The sequence below is a fragment of the Neodiprion lecontei genome, chromosome 4, assembly GCF_021901455.1.
Source record: "Neodiprion lecontei isolate iyNeoLeco1 chromosome 4, iyNeoLeco1.1, whole genome shotgun sequence".
Lineage (NCBI taxonomy): Eukaryota > Metazoa > Arthropoda > Insecta > Hymenoptera > Diprionidae > Neodiprion > Neodiprion lecontei.
The window spans coordinates 3519337-3532363 of NC_060263.1; the positions used below are offsets into that span (position 1 = coordinate 3519337).

At 35.9% G+C, this 13027-nt stretch overlaps 1 long non-coding RNA gene across 2 annotated transcripts in view; it reads right to left on the reverse strand.

Moving 5' to 3' along the window:
- Positions 1-6438: 6438 nt before the first annotated feature.
- LOC124293950 overlaps positions 6439-13027 on the reverse strand; it is a 47173-nt gene continuing 40584 nt past the window's right edge. The window contains exons 1-2 of one of the 2 annotated variants that reach the window (XR_006903813.1): positions 9397-10853; positions 6439-7461 (exon numbers count right to left, since the gene is read on the reverse strand). This is a non-coding gene — a long non-coding RNA (uncharacterized LOC124293950). Of the gene's footprint in view, positions 7462-9396; positions 10854-13027 lie in introns of those variants that run through there. The other variant, XR_006903814.1, reaches the window with a different exon arrangement.

The following is a 13027-nucleotide window of genomic DNA, read 5'->3' on the forward strand; positions in this document are numbered from 1 at the left end:
ACACACACCGATACGTACAGGATTATAACATTGTGTGTTGTGTAGGTATAATATGCACGAATGTACATTAAACTGGAGGCTCGGCATTCTCAAGGCTTCCATCGGCAGCCTTTTTGTCATGCTAAACGCATATTCCATTTATTCTTTGCGAGTAGGAGTTAATTTTATTGTAAACACTCTGACAGTGAAATATGCGCCCCGCAGCGTTGCCAAATCTATACTTACATGCAACTTTCGTATATGTTGCATATACATACACCTGCTTATGGTTCTCACCACACGAACGAATTCGTCGAGGAGAAAGGAGAGAAGAAGAAGTAGAAAAAGAAAAAGAAGACGAAGAAGAAGAAGAAGAAGAAGAAGAAGATACGATCTTTTATTTTATTTCCTCGAACCAGCTTGCGAGAATTTTATTACTCGGTAGCTGTATTATATACCTGTATATATTTTTATATATATATATATGTATTATACGCAGCTCACCGTCCTCCGATCAAGCTAGTAATCAAGATGCAAATTAACTTCGACGCGAATATAATCACACCCGATCGATGCTGGAACGGAATTCTGAGAGAAGGATGATAGAGAAGGTTTAAACTTGTGATCGAGATCGAGCGATCATCTGTTGCCACTGTAATCGTCGTATTTTTCACGCACATGCAATTATTATCCATGTCCCAGTGTCGTCGGGGCAGCGTTTTTGCGAAATGAAACTGCATTATTGATAAACGAATTATCACGTCGTTCGACTCGTTTAATTAACCCAAAGTCGTACAAAGTTTCTGTCATACGCAGTGGAAACGTATGGCTGATGCGTGTCGTGTATCACGTATCACACGATTATCTTTGTTCGGATCAATGAATCGTCTCCCGTTTATAGAGAGAGTCTCGCTTTTCCATCGCGGACTCTGTTCGAAATAAAAATAGCCAACTGCACACTGTGGGCTGTTGACGAACACGCTGGCTGTATCGGGCAAAGTGCGGAGGCAGCGCAGGCTACAAAGTACGACTTTTGTATATACGTAAAAAACGAGATATTTCAACGTGTTATTCATTATTATTTTCTTTTTCTTTCTTCGTCAATCTTTTCACGTTGAATCGGTGTCGGCCGATTTATTCGTACCGTTTGCGTTTCGGATCGTCGCGTATGTACCTATACGCTGATCAATTATAGAATATCGAATCGAATCGAATCGTCTGTAAGGTGGAAAATCTTTGACTTACGTGTATTAAATTTTAATTAATATATTTTTTATATTCTTAATATTGAAACACAAAATTTCTACCTCGATCGCGTATTCATATCCCAAGGAATTATAATGAAAATACTTGCATGAATTTTTTATCACCAAAGACGTTAATTTTATAAAACTGAACGTACTCCACTTTGTAAAACGAAGAAAGAAATCACCTGCGGCTATTAATACGCGCGTGTCGTGCAGGTGCAAATATAACTCGGTGGGAAATCGATGAAAAATATTCAGTATTTTCGTACGTAGTACAGGTATAGTAAATTAACGTGTTCTCGATATGTTGTAAAATAATAATCACTGGATTTCAGTTTTTTTGTTTCCTTTTTTTTTTTCGTTCTTTCTTTTTCACGTAGCTACACATTGACCGTTCGTTCCCAATATTTTATTGCTCGATTTGGAAAATGAGAGATAACGAAAAGAGTTTACGTGTACACAGAAAGAGGGAAAAGAATAGAAGTAAAAAACAAAAAAAAAAAAAAAAAAAAATACACAACGTTAACGCGACGATGTCATGCCACACAACCAGATACCAATTAATCTTCGCAGGTAGTTACGTTATACCTATAAATGCAGAGAACGCATTACCGGAGAGTTGACTAATTAGCTGATAATTAAACGGCGTCTATTAATCATAGAGATGTATTCAAGCGTAGGAATGGAAATTCATTAGAAAATACGCGAGTGCCGGAGACAATGTTTTCCAAAGAAGAACAACTTTTTATTTGTTTATTTTCATCTATTTGTTTGTTTTTATTTTTCGTTGATTTTTGTTTTATTCTCAAATCGCACTTAAAGCCCTTTCTTGTAACTTCCCTCTTTAATTCTACGCGTCCCGGGTGAGCTGGTGGAAAATATTCAGGGGCGTAGCTTGTACGTATTCATTATATTATTTGAGATTGCGCTTCCGGCGACGGAAACACGCGCACGCGTTCTTATCTCGCATAGCACAGACGCTCCGTCGACACACTGCACACCTCAACGTACGTCTGAGAACATCCGAAGTATGCCTATAATGTTATGTATATGGACGTAATAATATCCGTCTGTGTGTTTTTCTACGTGGTTTTACAGTTGGCGTTTCTAATCTTGTACAATGAAACAACGATACAAAAATTGTTGCAATACTCGTGTCGTACGTAGGCGTTCATAGAGTCATTTCATACATCACTCGTGGAGCTGTATCTGTATGACCAAAAGTAGATTTTCAATTTTTTTTTTTTTTTTGAGAATACACACCAATGTTTTTCCTTTTCAAATACCGAAATCGAATCAAATAATTGTTTCGAGATTGGATGAATTCTAGTAAGATTATCACAGACGCAACGAATCGAATAAACCTGTAATTAATAATCATGGAATCATTGCGCGGTATTTAAAAAATTTCGCGACTGCAGAGAATGGAATTTTCGTTTTACGAAAAAGGGACTGAACTGTATTTTCGTCTGACTAGTATTGTGAGATTCGATCGATTAATCGATGAATCGAGTTTTTCCAATTAGTCGATGAATCGACAGTTTCGATCCACGTACCGATTGACCTGCAGAATTATTATGATGCAACTTCGATTGATCTATTAATCGAAAGAACGATAAATCTAAACCGTCGATTGATCGAGTAATTGGAAAAACGATCAATTAAAGCTGCATAGAAATTATTGGAAGAACCAAAAAAAATTCATTCTACTTCCCAATATGTCATTTTTATGATACTTCGTAGAAAGTCGTAGATTTTTATAATTTTTCACGATTCTTTCCAATCTTTGACGCTTTTATTTAAGATTTTCTGCTATTTTCCACATTTTTCTACGACCTGCAATTTTTCTCATTAGTTTGACGTAGATATTATTTTCACCAGTGGTTTAGTCGACTGGATAATAGGTAATTGGTTTCCTGTCTGACTAACGACCTGATAATTACCAACGTCCCAAGCAATGCGTTCTCCGAATTGTATCTCACTACAGTCCGAAGTCGGTAAACCGAACTTTTAAGCCGATTTCAGCGAGCTTTGGATACTTGGGTGACGGTTAATAATGACTAAAAATAATCGGATTTAAATTAAATCGATTATTTTTTCCCAATCAATCGAGTATAATCGATAATTTTTCAAACTCGATCAATCGACCGACTCGATCATTTTTCCTCACAATCGAAATTGAAAAAAAATTTTAAACGAAACTGCAAGTGATGAAAAAACTGTTTTGGTTTCAAATTCACCGTTTCACAAAAATACGAAATGACCGATTAATCGATTGATTTTTACCGATTCTATCAAGTCATGTTCGATTATTTTTTTTTTTTTTTTTGCATCGATTATTCTTAGCCAAGTGGCTATCGCTAACTGTGACAAAGTCACTGGAGGGTTTCCCCGAGGAGTAAACGGGCATTACGAATCGGAAACGAACCGACAATACGGATCAGAAACGGCGATAACATTTTTATTTTATTTTTTTTCTAAAGGGGTTACAACTCTAACGAATGGTATTAGCCGGCTGTAGGTTCGGAGCTGATTCGGGGCGAGACTCGCGGAGCCTTGGGACGGTGGCTGAGGTATTGATCCTGAAACGGTCCGAAGGAAGCGAAGCCGCGCCCTGCGACAGCCTCGTCCTCGTCTAGTCGCAACCGACGTCGACGCTCCTTATTCGATTCGTTAACGAGTCAAAACGACTCCCTCGTTTCTTCCAATTGCAGTGGCGTATCGTCCAATCCTTATCGCCTCTTTCCTGTCCAATGTTTGCCGCCTAAAACCACAATTCCTATCTCAATTTCCCTCTGGAATCGTTAATTTTCTCGTAAAAGATCGGTTTAGATTCTAAATATCTTGGCATGTGGTCGTTCAGGGGATAGGAAGTGGACTCTGGTCAGCTAGGAACGATAAATTGACGCATACGGCGGTAATCGAGTTGTTTGAAACACATAACCTCAAACCCCACCTCGCGGAGAAATATGTAGATTAAAACTCTGTGCGATATTCGTTTGGCCATAGATGAGCGAAATCCACATTCTAACGACGGCACGATCGTATCGTCATTTCTTAAAGTATTTCAAATAGATTCGAAGGTTTGAAAAAAGAAAAAATAACAAACAATCAAAACGATTCTCGTGCTTAAAGCGCTTGAGTCAAAGATTAATAATGTGTTATTACGAATGCATAGAAATTAATTAACGACTTTTCAACCAGTACTACACAAATGTGAAGAAATTCGAATAGCATAAGCCGAGAGACTCACAGTTTGTGAAAATGTTTTATGCAATTAGAAAGTTCAAAACGATTAAACTAAGACTTTCCGTTTAACCCCGTTTCAATATTTCCAGACTCAGATCTTCAAAAATTCTTTCAAAAGTCATTGAAAATATCTCACATCCGTTACACAGTGTTATACAGTTGTAATGCGAAACTGTGATTTTTAAATAAAACTACTGGAGATTTTCCAAACAGATTTTCATCTCCTTTCCTAACTCTTCAGTCGGACGATTGAAACACATAATTATAATCCTTAACAGTCGGCTCGCAACTTGCACGGAAGAGAATAAAAGAGCGAAACTATTGCAACACCACATTTATTACGCCCCTGATATAACCATCCAATAATTTGAACGTTTATGTAGGCGTTGTGTGGTTTCCCGATGGTCTAAATGAGATCGCGTGATATCGTGTGTGTTATACACACATATACACATTCTCGTGCCTGGGGAAATTCGACGACTAAATAACTGCCTTCGGATTCATGGGTAAAAGATAAGAAACATCGGGGATGCAGGTATACAATGGTTTTTCACGGTAGCCACTAAATCTCCACCACAAAATTCCGTGACTTTTCCAAGTTTTCCATAAAAAAATCTCGTCATTTTCCCTCACCAATTCGGATGAATTGGTAATAGAAAATTGAAAAAAAAAAGTACGAAGTAAGGTAATATTTAGGAATATTCAAAGTTTGAAGACAACCTTCCGGCGATGGTAGAAAATTTGTATCCGATTTAATGTACCTAAAACTTGAAGAAAAAAAAAAAACAAATTGTGGGACATGTTTGTATGAGAAAAATATATAGTATGCGATTTTCTAACTTTTCGCATAAATCCCTGACATTTTTCTAACTATTCCAGAATTTGCGACCATTTTTTGTACCATGACAATTCCAGGTTTTCTAGAATTCTCTGAACAGTTGCCGCTGTGAATTTTTTTTTTTTTTTTCGTTCCAACGTGGCAGAGAATTCTCCAAAATTGCATCGAAATTTCACTCCGACCGAATCTCGCCATTTTTTTTTTTCTCTCCATTTCGTCCTTACAATTTTCCGTACGCATGTGCCGTATACAGTGATTGTACTGGGATTGAGAAGGATGAAGCAGGGACTCCATATTCTGATCCCCTCGCAGCTCTCCAATCAAAGAGAAGGCGGGGAGGATCGCACAGCATCCCTATGGACCAACCCTCCGGATCCCGGAAGATGGCGGAAATTCGCATCATGGAGTTGAAGCTGAATATAACCCATTATCCTGTACCAGGGATGATAGAAAAAAAAATATTATATAATTAAGTTTACTTCTAGAACAATGAAATGTTTTTTCAATCGATAAATTACACCTGTCAAGATATACTGAAATAAATATTACATCATGGATAATAATAATGCATTTTCGATATCAGATATCAGTTATATTCCGTTCGGCAATTTTCGTTCCATAAAAATAGGAGAGATTCAAGTTTCTATAACTCGAGAAACGAAATTCCGTTTTATCCGCGAATACTGCGCAATATTTCGATACGGTGCCGTTTATCAGCGTGATTGGGATTGCCGTACGTTGAAATTTGCAAGCCCCTTCTTCTTCATCGCGCTTTTCTCGTGCCTTAATTCTTTTCACGTATGTAAAGAAAAGATGAATTTGAAAAAAAAAGATTTAAAGTAAAAAAAAAAAAAAAAAATTATTCAATCCGTTGTCCGAGACGCAGCGTGAATGAAAATGCAACTACCTTAGGCACACCTCCTTATAGCTATACGTGTGTACCCACGTGTGTACAATATGTTTTTTCTCCGCAGGGATCAACGTCCCAACGAGACGTTATCCTGGCCTCCGTATCCTTATTGCCAACTTGGCAGAGCATGAGCCAATGATTAACTCTGCGGGAGAAGAAATTATTCATCGGCTTAATAAAGATGGATAACGAAAGAATTGAAAATAACCGATTGCTTCGGTTTTTCTTCAAATTTATTAACATTTTATTCCTTCGTACTTGTAACTTGAGGTTCTAGGTTATTTATAAATAAATTATTACAACAGTGTCATCCGTGAATGGAAACGGTCTGAATCAATTTTGAATAAAAAATAGTGAAAATATTATATGTACAATGTGTAAACATTTTCCCAGTCACGTATTGTGATTGTTTTCCGAAATATTGATGATCGAATTTTCAGACTCAAGATATCTGGCTTCAAATTTTATTACAGTTCTTGAGACTATGCAAAAAAAAAACGGAGCTCATTATACATTCTACCTCCTACGAGAAGAAATATAAAATGTAATATTAATGAACAATTGCCAGCCAAAGGTGTTTCAATTATATTCAAAAAAAAAAAAAAATGAGTCTGAGAAAAGTGGTAATTCCAATTCCGGCTGAACAATACCGCACTAGTAATTAATTATACTGTAACAACGGTTGAACTAGTAAGACTCGAAAACCATGTAACGAAAAATGATTGGGGAAATTGTTTGTTGAAAAAAGAAAAAGATAATTGTTAAGATAAAAAATGTCGTAGGCATCTTTCGATCGTGTAACATTTCACGACTCAGGATGCGATGTCTACCAAAAAATCCGAAATCGAGCAATTATTACGTAAAAGTAAAAATAAAATTGACGTTAAAGAGCAAGCAGGCGATGCCGCGCGATGGTTCCGATCTTTTTGAACAGTTATCCGGCAGACGGTGAAGGAGGAGCTGGTTCGAAACCGGGGATCGTCAGACCGGTTGACCGGTTTGCCATATTAGTCCCGAGACCGGGCGGCCACCGTGACGTCACATCTTAGCTGCTCAGCTGCACCAGCATCTCCTCGGAGAGAAGAGAGTCGTTGCGCCGGCTGCATCCAAGCTGCAACCACCCGTCGAAATGTCCGGATGATCTGGCAGGTGCTCCGCACCGGCTTCATCCGGAATTACCGCCGCTGTTTTATCCCCGGCGTCGCGTTCCCCCTCGGCTTTTCACGCTCTTCGAAAAGCTGTTGATTTAAAAAAAAAAAAAATTTGTCTTGTTAAAAAATCGTTACCTTTTTTTTCCTTCAACGAAAAGTTCCTTGCGTAAAACGTCGAATAAGTTGTACGTATATCTGTATTGTTCGATGATTGTGTGATAAACTTGTTGCTAAACCGTTCAATTTAATATGAAAATACTGACTCGGGATTCCTTTGTTTGAGTAAAGAAATACTTTTTGCACGATTATTGAGATGTTTTGGACATGTTTTATAAATTGAGTTTTTCTTTTTCGAAATCTGCGCTTCTCTCCCATTGTGAGAACAATTCTGCGAAATAAATAGTGGCACTTGATTTGTTAGACAATTTTAGCCCTGTTTGATGCGTGCGGTATTTCTCGCGAAAATTGTAAGTAACGAAAATCGAGATCGTAGACTGTAGTGTACAATAAAGCGAATGGGTTAATTGTAACCTATGAACGAGGTATTATATGCAGAGTACGTCGTCTGCTACAACGTATTGCGCATACGCGAACCGTTAAATTTAAAATTTTTTAGGTTATGTTCACGATGGTTGGTCACCCTGGCAAACAACTGCTCTTGGATCTTGGCGCATGCGCATTACATTGTAACAGACGGCGGACCAATCAGCCGTTAGATACTCATTCTGTATATATACAGGGCGTTCTTTTAACGCGATTAAATTTGTCTTCATAGTTGAGTCATTTTCGATCAATACTGCGTAATGAATTTTGAATTCAATGATTTATCGACCGTCTATAGGATGGCGACTGATCATTATTTTTAAAATTCCACTAAAACGGGCATCGTAACAATAACGGCTTAAATATTGTTGGAATTTGGAGAAAATATAGTTAGGTGTACATACTGGTGATTAATTTTCACCCTGTATCTAAAACTGTATTTTTGAGTTGGAGTACAAAAAAAAAAAAAAACATATTAAGCCACTGTAACCACTGTAATTAAAATTATCTTTCCAATTAATCTTTTTCAATTTATACATTTTACGGAATTTATTTAATGCCATTTCTATCCTTAATTCTATCTCTCTCTTTCTCTCTAGCTCTATTTTGAGTTTTGCCTTGATTTTTCCTCTACAGCACCTCATCATCTTCAATGAATAATAATCGGTGAGTTTCGTTATTATTCATAATGAAAGTTGAAGCAAGGGATAAGATTCAAGATTGAAATGCCTAGAGAAAGAAGAACAGCCGTGGATCTCAATAATAATTGGCTCCGAGTACATAAATTCGAATTAATATCCATGCGATCCACATCTAGTCTCACGTATAATCGTACGCATAAACACGTTATAATTACACGTATAGATCAAAAATTTTTAATTGGTCCGAGAGATGACAGCTTACATAAACTATATAATATACGTATAAAATAAGAGTTGTTATCCGAGTGGTTATAATAACGAGATAGGCTGTTTACTCGCTGGCTTCCAAAGACCCGCGTCGCCCTTTCGTATCACCCGATAACCCTTGCCAACTTACGGAGATTACAGGGGATCTAGAAGCTCGCGCATGCGGCATCACGGATACTCGTAAATAGCGCAAAATCTCTTGCATCTCGTTCTGCGTCTCGAAAAACTTTCATTTCAACATATTTCATTTGAAAATCGATCTCATTTATTACAGTATCGCAATTTCTACACGTCGGTGGATCATTGCAATCGTTATCCAAAGGATAAATCCACGAGTAGTAGATGTGTTAATGCCGATTCTGCGTACAGATTCCGATACCGACATTTTACCGATGATCGATAAGGTTGAACAGTGCGAGGATAAGGTGCGTTTGAAAAAAGGGTTTGTGTCTGAGCTGTAAAGCGGCTAAAAATGTCGGTAAGATGTCGGTATCGGAATCTGTACGCAGAATCGGAATTATATATCTACTGCCACGATTTGGACTCGGCTTAATATTCATTTAAGGCTTACCAGAATTTCTATCGTCTCCATCAAGAATCGTATCGATCAACTCATCGACGGTATGATTGGTGCATGAAATCGAGAAAGAAGAAATTTCGTTAGTTTGAGAATAAAAATTTATCAACTGGCTAAATACCACATAACAGAAATTGCATGCTCCTCGTAATTCGTAAGAACTAATTATGAATTATTCACGTAACCTACATCTGAGGATTTTTTTTTTCCCAAAGCATATTAAATCATGACGAGAGCAAGAAATCTTGAAAGATTATTATTTCCAACGAATAGGAGTGAAGAAATTGCGCCATCGACTCGCGGATATCAATCTCGTGGTATTACAGCATATTTCTTACGTATTACGTTACACATATTAAATGTATTACAAGCAGCATAGCTTGCAGACTTGACCCAACCTTATCTCGAAATTCTGATGGAAAAAATGAAATAAAATAAGAGGAAACAGAATGAAATAAAATAAATACCCTATTTGTATGCACAATATACGAATACGCGATTACGTATACTTTTCGCAAAACGTTAAAAATAACTCCATCTACTGGAGTGAAGAGTTATCGTTTATGAGAAATACCGGCTTCTTTTGATTGGCACACATTATTAATTCGAGTGTCGCCACTCATGTGACGTAAAGAAAATAGAGGATAAAGCGTTCGTTCTTCGTTACATAATAATTAGCCACGAGTCAAAAAAATCGGTGACTGAATATTTAAATACGTATAAGAAACTACTGTAGAAATTGTAGTTCATATTTCTAATTTTATTACTAGTGTTTAATCATTGTTCTTTTCTTTTTTTTTTCTTTACGGTATCGTGAAAATCGTGTCGGCAGAGGGTTGGAATCAGTATTTCTTTTAAATTCTTTTTAGCCATTTTCTAACATGCAGAAACTCAATCGCTCAACGCATTGCCATCGACCAATTGTATCGTTACTCGTGGCACGGTTCTAGATATTGTACGAAACAGAGTAAGAAACAAATAAAGCAATAAAATGTGCCATCGACCAAAATATATTTATCTCGTGGCATTTACACGTATAAAACAAACAATTAAAAATGCCATCGGCCATAAAATTCTCTCGTGACACGAATATACGTACAAGTGTAGGTAATTGAAACTATATTGCGCAGATAATTAATTAACATTTCGATGATTTAGGGCTAATGATTTTTTATTTTCCTAGTATCATCAAGTTCGTTACTGATTTATATACATTTCCTACTTTTATTTTTCAACTTTTTCCAACTCTATCCGACAATCGTTTCGACTTCTAATCGTATAATTTATATCCGTTTTATTTCTTATAACGGACTTTCAAACGGTTATACATTTTTTTTTCCTGTTTCTTCTCTTCTCGTCAATTTTATTTCATCATTGATCGAACACTTGGTTCAACGATATCACAAGTTTTGAAAATTATCACCGTATCGTATGTTATAAAATAGTAATTAACTCACCGTATTCGGTGTATGTATAACTGAACGTAGATCTTCTTATCTTGTTTAAGACCGTAATCAGGCTGCGTAATACCAGTCTTAATTAAAATACATCATAACATGGTTCGTGAAATAAAGAAACTCCGGAAAGTTTCTCATAAGCGATATGTATGCATGGTTAAAATTTTATACGCAAATTACTTCTGCATAAATGAGGCTACTTTTACACATACGTGTGAAACATATATAATCGTCGAAACGTTCAACCGTAGAAATAAAAAAAAAAAAAAAATAAGAACGATAGAATTTAATATCCTATCAAAACTTCTTCTGATTTCTTTCATGTAATTATAGAAAAAAAACGAATGCAATGAAAATTAATATCATCAGTAAAATTTTTGTATACCTTAAATTCCGTGTCAATTGAAGTCTTATTGTTAATTTATTGACAATATTTATCTGGCCTTGTACAGCGCTTGGTATAATTTTTTACTTCAATTTTCCGTAATATCTGAGATTACAACTTTCTTTTTGCGGCCTGCAGAGGGAAGAGAAAATAAAAATTGTTGTTTAAGTAAACGAGAGGATAAAAAAGACTGAAAGAAAGTAAAAAGAATATAATAACAGTGATAATAATACACGTATACAAAAGCAGCTACAGCTTGCTTTTGACGCGTTCTCACAGAAGAGTGAATAAAGGTAAGGAACGACGATCGAGATGAAAGAAAATAGATACAGAGAAAAAAATATATATATCGCAAGTGTCCCTGAGTGTTTGATAGATGAGAAGAATATAAGAAGAAAAGAATTAACCGGGTGCCCAACAGAGGTGATTACAAAAGGGTAAGAAATGGTGTTTCTTATAACAAATTGAACATCATCCGGTACTCGAATTCCCGTGCAAATAGAATATTGTATAGTTACCGACGCGACGGGCCAAAAAGCCGTCAGAAGTCAAGTCTCGTAGCGTGAACAGTGAATATATAAACTGAATTGAATGAATTAAATTCTCATTCATTTCACCGTAACGGTGAAGAAATTTTTCATTCTTTTATTTATCATTTCTTTAAACGAAAACGAAATTTATACTTTTATAATATACGACACATGTATAGAGGTTGAATTATCCGAACCTTTTTACCTAGCTCTGATGTTAGTTCGTATTTTTGTTCGACATTGTTGTTCAACTTTGAATGCTTGTCTACTACTTTACTTACTAGAAAAGGACCTGACGCATTCGACAAGCTACGAAAAACGAGCGTTAATTTCGTCGAAGAAGAGGAAGAAAAAGCCAATGAAGAAGAGAGGATAAAATCGCCGCGTAAATACTATTGAAAAAAAATAAATAAAATAAAAAATTGTTCACAATATGGAATAACGTATAGTTTAAGCTCAATATTTTTTTTTCTTTTACTTTCGTTTTTTTTTTTTTTTTTTTTTTTTGGAAGACGAAATCCGATGAATTTAAACCGTGCAAGTTTGTTGTTTGTGTGAAATTATAATTAGCAGAATTTCTTATATTAACATAATAAAATCACATAGAACAATTCGCAACAAAGTGTTAAGATCCGTTCACGCAAGATAAGAAAAGAATTCACCATAATTCCGCATATAGCAAAATACAATCGGCAAGAAAACTATCGAACAAATCCGGTACAAAAAGTCTTCCGCCAATGACAAATTAAAAAAAAATATACATATGTATTCACGATCATAGATTAATGATTGCTGAACAAGTGTGAAATTCTACAAAAAAAAAAAGTAAGTAATAAATAAATAAAATAAGTAGAAAAAATTTCAACTTACGTGATCAGAGCGTAACTCATTCAAATCAGATTATTATAATACTTATATAATACGCGCATTATATTTGTCTTCCGCGTCGATATTTATGTAAAATATCATCTCCTCTCCGATTCCGGATATATGTAGTTGCGGGATCCCTCCTCTTTGTTAACAAATATATGCTTACAGTATATCGTTAAACAACAACGTGATCTAACGTAAGTGAAACTGAGGATACCGAGTGTGCGATGAGAAGATTATAAAAAAAAGAGAGAGAGAGAGAGAGAGAGAATAAAAAAAAAAAAAAACAAAACAATTTATAAAAATAGTTGGAGAAAATTTTTTTTTTTTTTTTGTTTTGCAAACGACAAACGGAACGGATAGGAAACGCGTCCGTCCGGATC